This window comes from Pseudophryne corroboree, chromosome 1, assembly GCF_028390025.1.
Source record: "Pseudophryne corroboree isolate aPseCor3 chromosome 1, aPseCor3.hap2, whole genome shotgun sequence".
In the NCBI taxonomy this organism is placed as follows: Eukaryota; Metazoa; Chordata; class Amphibia; order Anura; family Myobatrachidae; genus Pseudophryne; species Pseudophryne corroboree.
In genome coordinates, this window is record NC_086444.1 from 348,326,935 (window position 1) to 348,343,805 (window position 16,871).

At 48.9% G+C, this 16,871-nt stretch overlaps 1 protein-coding gene across 3 annotated transcripts in view; it reads left to right on the plus strand.

The window, feature by feature from the left end:
* GOLGA3 (golgin A3) overlaps positions 1-16,871 on the plus strand; it is a 212,659-nt gene that overhangs the window by 53,969 nt on the left and 141,819 nt on the right. The window lies entirely within an intron of this gene.

A 16,871-nucleotide genomic window follows, 5' to 3' on the forward strand; every position in this document is an offset into this window, starting at 1 on the left:
TCATCTTGGGCGACTGCCCGAGGGGTCTCGGCTTTACAACTTTGCCGAGCTGCTACTTGGTCAGGGGCACACCCTGGCTGAGGAGGACCTGGAGTTCTCTCACTCGGTGCTGCAGAGTCATCCGCACTCTCCCGCCCGTTTGGGAGCTTTGGTATAATCCCCATGGTCCTGACGGAGTCCCCAGCATCCACTTAGGACGTCAGAGAAAATAAGATTTTACTTACCGATAAATCTATTTCTCGTAGTCCGTAGTGGATGCTGGGCGCCCATCCCAAGTGCGGATTGTCTGCAATACTTGTACATAGTTGTTGTTACAAAAAAATCGGGTTGTTATTGTTGTGAGCCGTCTGTTCAGAGGCTCCTACGTTTGTCATACTGTTAACTGGGTTCAGATCACAAGTTATACGGTGTGATTGGTGTGGCTGGTATGAGTCTTACCCGGGATTCAATATCCTTCCTTATTGTGTACGCTCGTCCGGGCACAGTATCCTAACTGAGGCTTGGAGGAGGGTCATAGGGGGAGGAGCCAGTACACACCACCTGATCCTAAAGCTTTAGTTTTGTGCCCTGTCTCCTGCGGAGCCGCTATTCCCCATGGTCCTGACGGAGTCCCCAGCATCCACTACGGACTACGAGAAATAGATTTATCGGTAAGTAAAATCTTATTTTCTCGTAGTCCGTAGTGGATGCTGGGCGCCCGTCCCAAGTGCGGATTGTCTGCAATACTTGTAAATAGTTATTGTTACACAAATCGGGTTGTTATTGCGAGCCATCTGTTCAGAGGCTCCGTTGTTATCATGCTGTTAACCGGGGTTCCTATCACGAGTTATACGGTGTGATTGGTGTGGCTGGTATGAGTCTTACCCGGGATTCAAAATCCTTCCTTATTGTGTCAGCTGTTCCGGGCACAGTGTCCTAACTGAGGCTTGGAGGAGGGGTCATAGGGGGAGGAGCCAGTGCACACCAGATAGACCTAAATCTTTCTTTAGATGTGCCCAGTCTCCTGCGGAGCCGTCTATTCCCCATGGTCCTTACGGAGTCCCCAGCATCCACTACGGACTACGAGAAATAGAATTACCGGTGAGTAAATTCTTATTTTTGTCTTGCTCTGCTGCACATGCGTTTGCACAATTGCAAAACTAAAATACACTCCCCCCCCTCCGTGGGCGGCGACTATGCGTTTGCACGGCTGCTAAAAGTAGCTAGCGAGCGAGCAACTCGGAATGACCCCCATAATGCATATCGCACCGCGTGTATGCACTTGCGATGCCGATGCGTGGTTCTGCGGGATCGGCATTACAAGAAAATAAAGTGTGTGCAGGCGCGGCCGATACGGACTACGGCCCTCAGTCCGAGTTGATCGCACCAAGCAACTTTTTGCTGCTGGTGCGATCAACTAATCTCCGCCTATGGGGGAGTGTATTTTAGCATAGCAGGGTTGCGTACGCTTGTGCAGCCCTGCTATGCTAAAAAAGTTTCACTCAAAACAAGACTAGCCCTAGACCTACTTACCCAGCGATGCAGGTCCCGGCTTTGACATCAGACATCCGCCCTCTGTTCGCCTGGACACGCCTGCGTTTTTCTTACCACTTCCTGAAAACGGCTGGAAACTGTGTATCCGCCCCGGAACGCCTCCTGCCTGTCCATCTTCTTGCGATCGCCGCTGCGATCACATCTGTTGCTGGTGGCGTTGTTGCCCGGCAACAACGCACGTGCGCAAAGCGTCCGCCACGCATGCACATTTCCGACCCGTTCGCAACGCAGCGAAGAACCGCTGCGTGCGAACGGGTCGGAATGACCCCCTACATGCCTCCGGGTACAATGTAGTCAGTATCGGCCGTTTACTTGCATCGGTCCGTGTGTACACGCCTTTAAAGTGAAAGTAGGTTTGGTTTTCCCTTGATAGGTCATTGGAACATTTTATTTCTAAAATGATTTACCTACGTATGTGGCTGCAGACATTAACCATGTTCCTTAGGATATTATAAAATAACAGATTCCATGCACAAAAAAAATAGGATTTTGATAACCTACCGGTAAATCCTTTTCTCCTAGTCCGTAGAGGATGCTGGGGACGACATCAAGACCATGGGGTATAGACGGGATCCACAGGAGACATGGGCACTCCAAAGACTTTTCATTGGGTTTGAACTGGCTCCTCCCTCTATGCCCCTCCTCCAGACCTCAGTTGTAGGAACTGTGCCCAGGGAGACTGACATTTCGAGGAAAGGAATTACTTAACTAGTGGTGAGATCTACCAACTCACACCCTCAACCATGCCGCACACATGGCATTTAACATAACACACGCCAACAGGCATGAACTAATTGCAGCAACATGCTGAAACCAAGACAACACAACTTGTGTAACTGTAATAACTAAACTGCAGGTAAAGTACGCACTGGGACGGGCGCCCAGCATCCTCTACGGACTAGGAGAAAAGGATTTACCGGTAGGTTATCAAAATCCTATTTTCTCATACGTCCTAGAGGATGCTGGGGACGACATCAAGACCATGGGGTCTATACCAAAGCTCCAGTACGGGCGGGAGAGTGCGGATGACCCTGCAGCACCGATTGACCAAACTTTAGGTGCTCATCGGCCAAGGTGTCAAACTTATAGAACTTAGCAAATGTGTTTGACCCTGACCAAGTAGCTGCTCGGCAAAGTTGTAATGCCGAGACCCCCCCGGGCAGCCGCCTAGGATGAGCCCACCTTCCTAGTGGAGTGGGCCTTTACCAACGTCGGTAACTTCAATCCAGCCGTAGTATGAGCTTGCTGAATCGTATTTCTAATCCAACGTGCAATAGTCTGCTTGGAAGCAGGACAGCCAATCTTGTTGTGATCATACAGGACATACGGAGCCTTTGTTTTCCGTATACTAGCTGTTCTAGCAACATAGATTTTCAAAGCTCTAACCACATCTAGAGACTTTGAATCGGTGAATGTGTCAGTAACTACTGGCACCAGAATAGGTTGGTTTATGTGAAAAGCAGAAACCACCTTAGGAAGAAAATGTTGTCGTGTTCGCAACTCTGCCCTATCTTCATGAAAAATCAGGTAAGGGCTCTTGTGAGACAAGGCCTCCAATTCAGACACCCGCCTTGCGAATGCCAAAAGCAACACCACTTTCCAAGTGAGAAACTTCAACTCTATCTTTTGTAGAGGCTCAAACCAATCCGATTGAAGGAACTGCAATACCACGTTAAGGTCCCATGGTGCCACTGGAGGCACGAATGGAGGCTGGATGTGCAGAACCCCTTTCACGAAGGTCTGAACCTCTGGAAGAGAGGCCAATTGTTTTTGGAAGAACACTGACAAGGCCGAAATCTAGACCTTGATTGATCCCAATCGTAGGCCCGCCTCCACACCATCCTGCAAAAAATTGAGAAAACGTCCTGAGTGAAACTCTTCCGAAGGAGCCTTCTTGGATTCACACAAAGACACACATTTTCTCCAAATACGGTGGTAATGTTTTGACGTTACTCCCTTTCTGGCCTGAATAAGGGTGGGGATGACCTCCTGAGAAATACCCTTCCTGGCTAGGATACGGCGCTCAACAGCCATGCCGTCAAACGTAACCGCGGTAAGTCTTGGTACACACACGGCCCCTGCTGCAGCAGGTCCTCCCGAGGAGGAAGAGGCCGAGGATCTCCTTTGAGTAACTGCTGAAGATCTGGGTACCAAGCCCTTCTTAGCCAGTCTGGGGCAATGAAGATTGCTCGAACCCTTGTCTTTCTTATGATCCTGAGTACTTTTGGGATCAGCGGAAGTGGAGGGAAAACATACACTGACGGAAACGCCCACTGGGTCACCAGTGCATCCACTGCTACTGCTTGAGGGTCTCTCGACCTGGAACAGTATCTCTGAAGCTTCTTGTTGAGACGAGACACCATCATGTCTATTTGAGGAAATCCCCAAAGACTTGTCACCTCTGCGAAGACTTCTTGGTGGAGGCCCCACTCTCCTGGATGGAGATCGTGTCTGCTGAGGAAGTCTGCTTCCCAGTTGTCTACTCCCGGAATGACTATTGCCGACAGAGCTTGTAGATGTTTTTCTGCCCAGCGGAGGATTTTTGTCGCCTCTGCCATTGCCGCTCTGCTTTTCATTCCGCCCTGCCTGTTTATGTATGCGACTGCTGTTACATTGTCCGCCTGGGTCTGCACGGGACGGTCTTCAAGAAGATGTACCGCTTGTTGAAGGCCGTTGTAAATGGCTCTTAGCTCCAGAACGTTTATGTGAAGGCAGGCTTCCTGTTGTGACCAACGTCCCTGGAATTTTCTCCCTGAGAGACTGCTCCCCAGCCTCGGAGACTTGCATCCGTGGTTACTAAGACCCAGTCCTGAATCCCGAACCTGCGTCCCTCTAGCAGGGGAGAGCTGTGCAACCACCACAGGAGTGAAATCCTGGTTTTTGACAACAGGATTATCTTTTTGTGCATGTGTAGGTGTGACCCCGACCATTTGTCCAACAGGTCCCACTGGAATACTCTGGCATGGAACCTGCCAAACTGTATGGCCTCGTAGGCCGCCACCATCTTCCCCCAACAACCGAATGCACTGATGGATCGACACACTTGATGGTTTCAATATCTGTTTTACCATTACCTATAGTCTGCTCGCAGAGGAGGAGAGCTGCGGCAACTGACAGTTAAGGACGGACGGGGCGGGCTGCGGAGGTCTCTCATGCAGGGAGACGCTCTCCGTGTGATTACTACAGTGTGTTCAATGTGTCCTGTGGCGCACGGCTGGCTACGGCGGCGTGGCGGGGTCAGGCGGGCAGCAAAGTGCGGGGCGGCAGGGCGCACAGAAACGGGCAGGGCGCATTCAGGTGTCTAAAAAAGGGGCAGGGCTCAGCACCCTGTGAAAGACACCTAGAGTGAACACTACCTTGTCGTCTGTTCCAACTGTGACTTTGGGTAATTTATGATCCACCCGTGTTGTTGGAGTATTGACAGGTCGAGGGATATGTTTTGTAATAACTGCTCCCTGGATCTCTCCTTTATCAGTAGGTCGTCCAGATAAGGGTTTATATTGACTCCTTTCTGACGAAGGAGGACCATCATCTCCGCCATCACCTTGGTGAATACCCCCGGCGCCGTGGAGAGACCGAAAGGTAACGTCTGGAATTGGTAATGGCAATCCTGAATCGCGAATCTTAGATAAGCCTGGTGAGGAGGATAAATGGGAACATGCAGGTAAGCATCCTTTATGTCCACCGACACCAAGTAGTCCCCCCTCCTCCAGACTGGCAATCACCGCCCGAAGTGATTCCATCTTGAACTTGAACCTTTTCAGGAAGAAATTCAGATCTTTTAAATTTAAGATCGGTCTGACCGAGCCGTCCGGCTTCGGAACAACAAAGAGGCTTGAATAAAAACCATGCCCTTGTTGTGACAACGGTACCAGGACTATGACCTGGTCTTGACATAATTTTTGGATTGCCGTTGTTACTGCTTCTCTTTCTGGCAGAGAAGCTGGCAAGGTCGATTTGAAACTCTAGTTTGTATCCCTGGGATACTATTTGCAACACCCAGGGGTCCAGGCCAGATAGAATCCAATCCTGGCTGAAGAGTTTGAGACGTGTCCCCACCCAAGCGGCCTCCCGCAAGGGAGTTCCAGTGTCATGCTGGGGATTTGGCAGAATTAGGGGTAGACTTTTGCTCTTGAGAACCTGGAGCCGGTGTGGGCTTCTTTCCCCTTCCCCTACCTGCAAAGAAGGGGGAACCTCTCGTCTTTTTGTATTTATTGGGCCGAAAGGACTGCATTTGTGGGTGATGGGTCTTTTTTGCCGGTGCAGGCGCAGAGGGCAAAAAAGTTGACTTACCTGCGGTAGCCGCCGTCCAGGCCATTGCCAAATAAGGCCTCACCTTTATATGGGAGAGCCTCCATGTTTCTTTTGGAATCTGCATCCGCGTTCCACTGACGAATCCATAAGGCCCGCCTAGGCGATACTGCCATGGTAGCGGCTTGTGAACTCAAGAGTCCAATATCCTTCATTGCTTCCAGCATGTAGGCGGCAGCGTCCTTGATAATCCCTAACTTAAGGAGTATCTCATCTTTATCAATCGTGTCAATTTCTGATGACACGCTTTCTGACCATTTTTCAATAGCGCGACTCACCCATGCGCAGGCAATAGTGGGCCTGAGCAGTGTACCATTGGTAACATAAATGGATTTCAATATCGTTTCCATTTTGCGGTCTGCCGGCTCTTTAAGAGAAGCCGTGCCAGGAGCAGGGAGAATTACCTTCTTTGTCAACCTGGAAAGTGCACTGTCTAACACACGGGGTGACTCCCATTTTTTCTTGTCTTCAACCGGGAAAGATTAAGCTATGTGAATCCTTTTGGGAATACAATTTTTTTTTATCAGGATTCACCCAGATCCCTTCAAACAGAGCATTTAGTTCGTGTGAAGGAGGTAACGTGACTTTGGATTTCTTTTCCTTACATAAATAAGCTTTCTCCTGAGGTACAGGAGTGCTTTCTATAACCTCTAACACGTCCCTTATAGCCACAATCATATATTGTATACTTTTTGCCAATTTATGATCTATCTCTCTGGATTCACTATCGTCAACACAAGAATCAGAATCCGTGTCGGTATCAGTGTTTACAACATTTACAAATGGTCTCTTATGTGACCCAGAGGGGCCGCCCGCATAAGGAATAACAGCATACTGAAAAATCACATCTTCCACAGATTTTCTCCAGCATGCAGCCTTAGATTCAGACTTATCTAATCTACGGTTAATCAGATGCATACTGTCACGTAGCTCTTTCACTCATGCAGGCTCTTGGTGTGCCGGTAGCGCCACCACATTACAACTGTGTCCCTAAAATGGCTTCCTCCGGGGAGGAACTCCCTGCCTCAGACATGCCTCACACTTGTACAGCACTCACAGACACACTGGGACTTATTTGGGGACAGACCCACAGTAAAATCTGTCGGAGGGACACAGTATAGGAGCAGCCAGCTCTCAACCCCAGCGCCTGTATTTAATGTCTGTGAACACAGAATACCCACTGACATGCAGCGATCTTTACACAGTAAAACACATTTGTAAAGCACCCAAATCGCTTTGTGTCCCCCTTATTTACACCCTGAATACTTGTAGTCAGAAGTGGAGGAGGACCAGCTATATCTCTGCAGCCTGAGGAGAGAGAGAGAGAAAATGGTGCTGAGCAGTGTGCTGGCTGCCTGAGGAAGAAGTTCCGCCCTTTTTACCTCAGAGACTGTTTGTAATATTTATACTGGCGGGGGTAAGGCTGTGCCGGGGCATCTTATGCCCCCTATTAGCCAGTTTATGGAGGTATTTTGCTGCCCAGGGCGTCCCCCTTCCCCTCCCCCCTGCACCCTGCAGTGCATGTGTGTGTGGGCAGCAATGGCACGCTGCGCTCCCGCCAGCCGCGTCGTACCTCAGCCGTCACTTACTTGATTGAAGTTCGATCTTCTCATAGTCTTCTGGCTCTGTGAGGGGGGGTGACGTCGTGCTGTGGGAGTAGCGTTCAGTTCCCTTCAGGAGCTAATGGTGTCCTGTCAGCCAGAAGCAGAGCCATGAAACTCTGAGGAAGTAGGTTCTGCTTCTGCCCCCTCAGTCCCACGAAGCAGGGAGTCTGATGCCAGCAGATCTCCCTGAATATAAAAAAACCTAACAAAAGTATTTTCAGAGAAACTCCGTAGCGCTCCTCAGAGTGCATCCAGTCGACCTGGGCACATTTCAAAAACTGAGGTCTGGAGGAGGGGCATAGAGGGAGGAGCCAGTTCGCACCCAATGAAAAGTCTTTAGAGTGCCCATGTCTCCTGCGGATCCCGTCTATACCCCATGGTCTTGATGTCGTCCCCAGCATTCTCTAGGACGTATGAGAAAAAACATTTGACAGAGCAGTTGCCAAGAATTATTATGGTGCCCTTACACATTACACTTTTGAGTGCTTATTAGACTCAAAATCTTGTTCTCCTCGAGTTATGGTTCTCTGTTACAGCTAGTATGCCATGTGGGGACTGCAGTCAGCAGGGAATCTTATTTGCATGGACACTTTTAATCACTTGTGGGTTTTTTTATTTAACAGATTGCACAAAGCAGTGTCAAATGCAACTCCTGATCGCTTTTTTAGGTACACCTTTCTAGCACTGGGTATGACTCTTTAATGCTGCCAGAACAGCCTGAATTATTCATGACATGGATTCATCAAGGTCTTAGAAATATTTTTTAGAGCTTCTGGCCCATGTAGACATGATAGCAATAAGCTGCCCATACACCTAAAAATGATCTGTCCGATCTGGCTGGCTGGACCAAAAATCTGGTAATGGATGGGAGCAAATGACAATTGACCATTTGCTCCCGAACACAACAAAAAAACAGACAAAAATGGTCAGGCAAATTGGTTAAATCCATTTGATTTAACCAGTTTGTCTGACCGTTTTTGAAATTTTTCCTGCATTTTGGAGCAAATGGTCAATTGTCATTTGCTCACATATATATTACCAGATTTTATTTTCAACCAGACAGATTGGATAGATAAATCTTTAGGTATATGGGGGGGTCATTCCGAGTTGTTCGCTCGCTGACGATTTTCGCAGTGCAGCGATTAAGTAAAAAAACTGCAAAAATGCGCATGGTACTCTGCGCGCCTGCGCTAAGTACTTTCAGAAACAACTTTGTAGATTTACACAAGCTTGAGCGACGTTTTTTCATCGCTCGAGTGATCGTAGTGTGATTGACAGGAAGTGGGTGCTTCTGGGCGGAAACTGGCCGTTTTCAGGGAGTGTGCTAAAAAATGCAGGCGTGCCAGGTAAAAACACAGGTGTTGCTGGAGAAACGGGGGAGTGGCTGGCCGAACACAAGGCGTGTTTGTGATGTCAAACCAGGAACTAAACGGACTAAGGTGATCGCAGTCTAGGAGTAGGTCTGGAGCTACTCAGAAACTGCAGGGAATTATTTAGTAGCAGTTCTGCTAATCTTTCGTTAGCTATTCTGCTAAGCTAAGATACACTCCCAGAGGGCGGCGGCCTAGCCTTTGCAATGTTGCTAAAAGCAGCTAGCGAACGAACAACTCTGAATGAGGGCCATGGGCAGCTTTACACAGTTGCTGCAGATTTGTTGGCTGCACATTCATGCTGCAAATCTCCTTGCGGTGCTCACGTTCACTATATGTAGTGACTGGAGGCCATTGGAGTACACTTAACTCCTTGTTCTGTTCGTGGAACCAGTTTACGGTGACGTGGTTTTGTGACTTGATCTGTAATCTTGCTAGAAATATCTATTAGAATATGACTCGCATGGGGTAATAAAAGCATGTGCTAAGAAAAAATTCCCCATGCCCAATACACTTCTACACTTCTACTAGCCAGAACCATTTATGGATATAATCAGTGGTTCATGTGGTAAGAACCAAATTCTGCACTTACCATCTGAATTTTGCAGCAGAAATCAAAATTCTTCAAACCAAACAATGCTTTTTTTTGTTTCCGCCCAAGTCATCAGCTGTGCGGTTTTGGTGAGCATGGGTCCACTGTAGCCTCATTTCCCTGTTCTTTGCTGACAGGAGTGTGGTCTTCTGCTGCTGTTGCCAGTGCACTGTTGGGGATCAGTATGTGATCCCGGCAGTCATTATACCGACGTCGGAATGCCGGTAAGGGGGCGATTCCAACAAAGCCCCTTGTGGGCTTGTCACGCTGCAGGCTCGCAGGTTCTATTTCCCCTCTATGGGTGTATTGGGACACCCATAGAGGGGGAATCATGTACCTCACCGGTATTCCAGCGGCAGTATGGTGCCCCTGGCGGGTTCCCAGCGGCGGTATTGCGACTGCATACCCACTGTTGCATGGCCCCTCCTGTAGCCTCTCTCATTAACCAAACAGAGTTACATTCTCTGCATTCTACTGTTAGAGTATCTGATATATTTCTGTCTGGTATAGAAACACATACAGTAATAGATGCAGTCCTTATTGTTTTCTTACAAATAAAGTTCCTCTTTATATATCCATGTCCTTCTGTTTATACTCCAAGTGGCATCTTAAAAGAAAAGCGAAAAATACCAGATTTAAAAGAAGAAAAAAAAAGTTCTTGAATAAGTTAGACATGTTTTGCCCATTGGGATGTATTATAATACCAGAAAGACTGAGGAAAGTGATTCTTCTTAATTCATAAGGGGTTCACCATGATATCTTTGTATGCCAGCTACCAGACTGTATGTGCCAGCATTCGTGTGAGCATCCTGGTTCTTCTAATCTCACAGGGTGAACCCCTTACGCATTAAGAATCACTTTCCTCAGACTTTCTGGTGTTGTACCCATTGGGATATATTATAATATGTCTTACTGATTCAAGAACTTTTTTTAAAACCTGGTATTTCTCTAACGTCCTAGTGGATGCTGGGGACTCCGTAAGGACCATGGGGAATAGACGGGCTCCGCAGGAGACAGGGCACTTTAAGAAAGCTTTGGATTCTGGGTGTGCACTGGCTCCTCCCTCTATGTCCCTTCTCCAGACCTCTGTTTGAATCTGTGCCCGGACGAGCTGGGTGCTACTTAGTGAGCTCTCCTGAGCTTGCTAAAAAGAAAGTATTTTGTTAGGTTTTTTTATTTTCAGAGGGATCTGCTGGCAACAGACTCTCTGCTACGTGGGACTGAGGGGAGAGAAGCAGTCCTACTCACTGAAGATAGGTCCTGCTACTTAGGCTACTGGACACCATTAGCTCCAGAGGGATCGTACACAGGATCGCACCCTTGGTCGTCCGATACCGGAGCCGCGCCGCCGTCCACCTCGCAGAGCCGGAAGACAGAAGCAGAAGCAAGAAGACTTCGAAATCTGCGGCAGAAGACTCCAGTCTTCATATGAGGTAGCGCACAGCACTGCAGCTGTGCGCCATTGCTCCCACACTAAACCCACATACTCCGGTCACTGTAGGGTGCAGGGCGCAGGGGGGGGCGCCCTGGGCAGCAATTGGAGACCTCTTGGCAAAAGTGGGCATATATACAGTTGGGCACTGTATATATGCATTGGCCCCCGCCATATTTTTACACTGAAACGCGGGACAGAAGCCCGCCGCTGAGGGGGCGGGGCTTCTTCCTCAGCACTCACCAGTGCCATTTTCTCTCCACAGCTCCTCTGAGAGGAAGCTCCCCAGGCTCTCCCCTGCAGAATCACGGTAGAAGAGGGTAAAAAGAGAGGGGGGGCACATAAATTTGGCGCAAAAACAGTATATACAGCAGCTACTGGGTTAACACTAAGTTACTGTGTGATTCCTGGGACATATAGCGCTGGGGTGTGTGCTGGCATACTCTCTCTCGGTCTCTCCAAAAGGCCTTGTGGGGGAACTGTCTTCAAATAGAGCATCCCCTGTGTGTGTGGTGTGTCGGTACGCTTGTGTCGGCATGTTTGACGAGGAAGGCTATGTGGAAACAGAGCGGGAACAAATGAATGTGGGGGCGCCGACACACGATTGGATGGATATGTGGAAGGTTTTAAATGATAATGTTACTTCCTTGCATAAAAGGTTGGATAAAGCTGAAGCCTTGGGACAGCCGGGGTCTCAGCCCATGCCTGATCCTATGTCGCAGAGGCCGTCAGGGTCTCAGAAGCGCCCACTATCCCAAATTGTTGACACAGATATCGACACGGATTCTGACTCCAGTGTCGTTGGCGATGATGCAAAGTTACAGCCTAAAATGGCTAAAGCCATCCGTTACATGATTATAGCAATGAAGGATTTGTTGCACATCACAGAGGAAACCCCAGTCCCTGACAAGAGGGTTTATATGTATGGGGAAAAAAAGGCAAGAGGTGACCTTTCCCTCTTCACATGAGTTAAATGAGTTATGTGAAAAGGCTTGGGAATCTCCAGATAGAAAACTGCAGATTTCCAAACGGATGCTTATGGCGTATCCTTTCCCGCCAACGGACAGGTTACGCTGGGAATCCTCCCCAGGGTATACAAAGCTTTAACACGCTTATCCAAGAGGGTAGCCCTGCCGTCACAGGATACGGCCACCCTAAAAGATGCTGCGGATAGAAAGCAGGAGGGTATCCTGAAGTCCATTTATACACATTCAGGTACCTTACTAAGGCCGGCGATTGCGTCGGCCTGGATGTGTAGTGCTGTAGCAGCATGGACAGATACCTTATCTGAGGAACTTGATACCTTGGACAAGGATACTATATTACTAACCCTGGGGCATATAAAAGACGCTGTCCTATATATGAGAGATGCTCAAAGAGACATTAACCTACTGGGCTCTAGAATAAATGCAATGTCGATTTCTGCCAGAAGGGTCCTGTGGACTCGGCAATGGACAGGCGATGCCGACTCAAAAAGGCACATGGAGGTTTTACCTTGCAAGGGTGAGGAATTGTTTGGGGACGATCTCTCGGACCCGGTCTCCACAGCTATGGCTGGAAAGTCAAATTTTTTGCCATATGTTCCCTCACAACCTAAGAAAGCACCGTATTACCAAATGCAGTGCTTTCGATCACAAAAAGGCAAGAAAGTCCGAGGTGCGTCCTTTCTTGCCAGAGGCAGGGGTAGAGGAAAGAAGCTGCACAATACAGCTAGTTCCCAGGAACAGAAGTCCTCCCCGGCTTCCACTAAATCCACCGCATGACGCTGGGGTTCCACAGGCGGAGCCAGGCCCGGTGGGGGCGCGTCTCCGAAATTTCAGCCACAAGTGGGTTCACTCCCAGGTGGATCCCTTGGCGATAGAGATTGTGTCTCAGGGATACAAGCTGGAATTCCAAGAGATGCCCCCTCACCGATACCTCAAATCGGCCCTGCCAGCTTCCCCCTTAGAGAGGGAAACAGTGTTAGCTGCAATTCACAAATTGTATGTTCAGCAGGTGGTGGTCAAGGTTCCCCTCCTTCAACAAGGAAAGGGTTATTATTCAACCATGTTTGTGGTACCGAAACCGGACGGTTCGGTCAGACCCATATTGAATTTAAAATCCCTTAACATATACCTGAAAAGGTTCAAGTTCAAGATGGAATCGCTCAGACCGGTCATCGCAAGCCTGGAAGGGGGGGATTTTATGGTGTCTCTGGACATAAAGGATGCATACCTTCATGTCCCCATTTATCCACCTCATCAGGCGTACCTCAGATTTGTGGTACAGGATTGTCATTACCAATTCCAGACGTTGCCGTTTGGTCTCTCCACGGCACCGAGAATATTTACCAAGGTAATGGCGGAAATGATGGTGCTCCTGCGGAAGCAAGGGGTCACAATTATCCCGTACTTGGACGATCTCCTTATAAAGGCGAGGTCCAGAGAGCAGTTGCTGATCAGCGTAGCACGCTCTCGGGAAGTGTTACAACAGCACGGCTGGATTCTAAATATTCCAAAGTCGCAGTTGATTCCTACGACTCGTCTGCCCTTCCTGGGCATGATTCTGGACACAGACCAGAAGAGGGTCTATCTCCCGATGGAGAAGGCTCAGGAGCTCATGACACTGGTCAGAGACCTATTAAAACCAAAACAGGTGTCGGTGCATCACTGCACGCGAGTCCTGGGAAAGATGGTGGCATCATACGAGGCCATTCCCTTCGGCAGGTTCCATGCGAGGACCTTTCAATGGGATCTGTTGGACAAGTGGTCCGGATCACATCTACAGATGCATCGGCTGATCACCCTATCCCCCAGGGCCAGGGTGTCTCTCCTGTGGTGGCTGCAAAGTGCTAACCTTCTAGAGGGCTGCAGATTCGGCATTCAGGACTGGGTCCTGGTGACCAAGGATGCAAGCCTCCGAGGGTGGGAGGCAGTCACACAGGTAAGAAATTTCCAAGGGCTGTGGTCAAGGCAGGAGACTTGCCTTCACATCAATATACTGGAACTAAGGGCCATATACAATGCCCTAGGTCAAGCGGAGACCCTGCTTCGCGACCAACCGGTTCTGATCCAGTCAGACAATATCACCGCAGTGGCTCATGTAAACCGCCAAGGCGGCACAAGGAGCAGGGTGGCGATGGTAGAAGCCACCAGAATTCTTCGCTGGGCGGAGAATCACGTAAACACACTGTCAGCAGTGTTCATTCCGGGAGTGGACAACTGGGAAGCAGACTTCCTCAGCAGGCACGACCTCCACCCGGGAGAGTGGGGACTTCACCAAGAAGTCTTCACGCAGATTGCAAATCGACGGGAACTGCCACAGGTGGACATGATGGCGTCCCGCCTCGACAAAAAGCTAAAATGGTATTGCGCCAGGTCAAGGGACCCTCAGGCGATAGCTGTGGACGCACTAGTAACACCGTGGGTGTTCCAGTCGGTCTATGTGTTTCCTCCTCTCCCTCTCATACCAAAGGTGCTGAGAATTGTAAGAAAAAGAGGAGTGAGAACAATACTCATTGTTCCGGATTGGCCATGAAGGACTTGGTACCCGGAACTGCAAGAAATGCTCACAGAGGACCCATGGCCTCTGCCTCTCAGATAGGACCTGTTGCAACAAGGGCCCTGTCTATTCCAAGACTTACCGCGGTTGCGTTTGACGACATGGCGGTTGAACACCGGATCCTAGCAGAAAAAGGCATTCCGGATGCAGTTATTCCTACGCTGATAAAGGCTAGGAAGGACGTGACAGCAAAGCATTATCACCGTATATGGCGAAAATATGTGCTTGGTGTGAGGCCAGGAAGGCCCTACAGAAGAATTCCAGCTGGGTCGATTCCTGCACTTCCTACAGTCAGGAGTGACTATGGGCCTAAAATTAGGGTCCATACAGGTCCAGATTTCGGCCCTATCCATTTTCTTTCGAAGAGAACTGGCTTCACTGCCTGAGGTTCAGACGTTTGTTAAGGGAGTGCTGCATATTCAGCGCCCTTTTGTGCCACCAGTGGCACTTTGGGATCTTAACGTGGTGTTGGGTTTCCTGAAATCCCACTGGTTTGAGCCATTTAAGACTGTGGAGCTAAAGTATCTCACGTGGAAAGTGGTCATGCTGTTGGCCTTAGCTCCGGCTAGGCGTGTGTCAGAATTGGCGGCTTTGTCATGTAAAAGCCCCTATCGGGTTTTCCAGATGGACAGGGCAGAATTGCGCACTCGTCCGCAATTTTCTGCAAAAGGTGGTGTCATCTTTTCATTTGAACCAACCTATTGTGGTGCCTGCGGCTACTTGTGACTTGGAAGATTCCAAGTTGTTTGACGTAGTCCGGGCTTTGAAGAATTATGTAACCAGAACGGCTGGGGTCAGGAAGACTGACTCACTGTTTATCCGGTATGCATCCAACAACGTGGGTGCTCCTGCTTCAAAGCAAGCTATTGCTCGCTGGATCTGTATCACGATTCAGCAGGCTCATTCTGCGGCTGGATTGCCGCATCCAAAATCAGTGAAAGCCCATTCCACAAGGAAGGTGGGCTCTTCTTGGGCGGCTGCCCGAGGGGTCTCGGCATTACAGCTTTGCCGAGCTGCTACTTGGTCGGGTTCATACACATTTGTAAAATTCTACATGTTTGATACCCTGGCTGAGGAGGACCTTGTGTTTGCCCATTCGGTGCTGCAGAGTCATCCGCACTCTCCCGCCCGTTTGGGAGCTTTGGTATAATCCCCATGGTCCTTACGGAGTCCCCAGCATCCACTAGGACGTTAGAGAAAATAAGATTTTACTTACCGGTAAATCTATTTCTCGTAGTCCGTAGTGGATGCTGGGCGCCCGTCCCAAGTGCGGACTTTTTCTGCAATGCTTGTATATAGTTATTGCTTAAATAAGGGTTATGTTTTAGTTGCATCAGGGTTTATCTGATGCTCTGTTATTGTTCATACTGTTAACTGGGTAAGTTTATCACGAGTTATACGGTGTGATTGGTGTGGCTGGTATGAGTCTTACCCTGGATTCCAAAATCCTTTCCTTGTAATGTCAGCTCTTCCGGGCACAGTTTCCTTAACTGATGTCTGGAGGAGGGGCATAGAGGGAGGAGCCAGTGCACACCAGATAGTACTAAATCTTTCTTTAGAGTGCCCAGTCTCCTGCGGAGCCCGCTATTCCCCATGGTCCTTACGGAGTCCCCAGCATCCACTACGGACTACGAGAAATAGATTTACCGATAAGTAAAATCTTATTTTTTTTCCCTTCCCTATTTTTGATACCATGTGGAGGATAAACACAGAAGGACATGGATATATAAAGAGAGGCACTTTGTAATAAAACTAAAGGACTGCATCTTATATTGTATGTGTTTCTATATTGGGCAGATATATTTGTATAATTTGGAATATGTAGCAGGTATTCTAACAGTGGAACGCAGAGAATCTAACTCTGTACGTGATGTCCATTTTTGGCCAAGTCTGATAACGACTGGTGGTTTCTTTTTTTTTTTTCTGCTCCATTTCCTGTGCAAGTGACCGCATTTGTAACAGTGTATCCCACAGAACTGATGCTCCTTGGGTGTTTTTTGTTTTGCACATCATTTTCTGTAAACTCTCTAGTGATTATACCAGGGCTTGACAATTTTTTCTAAAATCCAGGAGCCAGAATGAAAAATGTAGAAGCCAGACCACCGCCCCCCCCCAAAAAAACAAAAAACAAACAAAAACAAACCGAAATCCCCCTCATTGCTGTGCAGCTACCTACCCAGGCAAACAACACCCCTCTCCCCCGCAACCTCATTAATGAGCAGCTAACCCCCACGGTCTACCAACCCTCATGGCCACACATATAAAGGGGTACCTCCAGGCAAACAACCACTCCGCACCCTCTCCCGGGCAGACAATCCCTCCTACCCTGTGGGCACATCACTACCCCTCCGAAGCCGCAATCCCTGGCTACGTGTAGACCCTCTTATTGGAGATCTCTATGCAGCCGGAGTTTGGAGACAGTAGACAGAGCTGGATGGGACAGACAGGCACAACAGTCTGCGCAGGCCGGGAAAGACACTTAGCACATG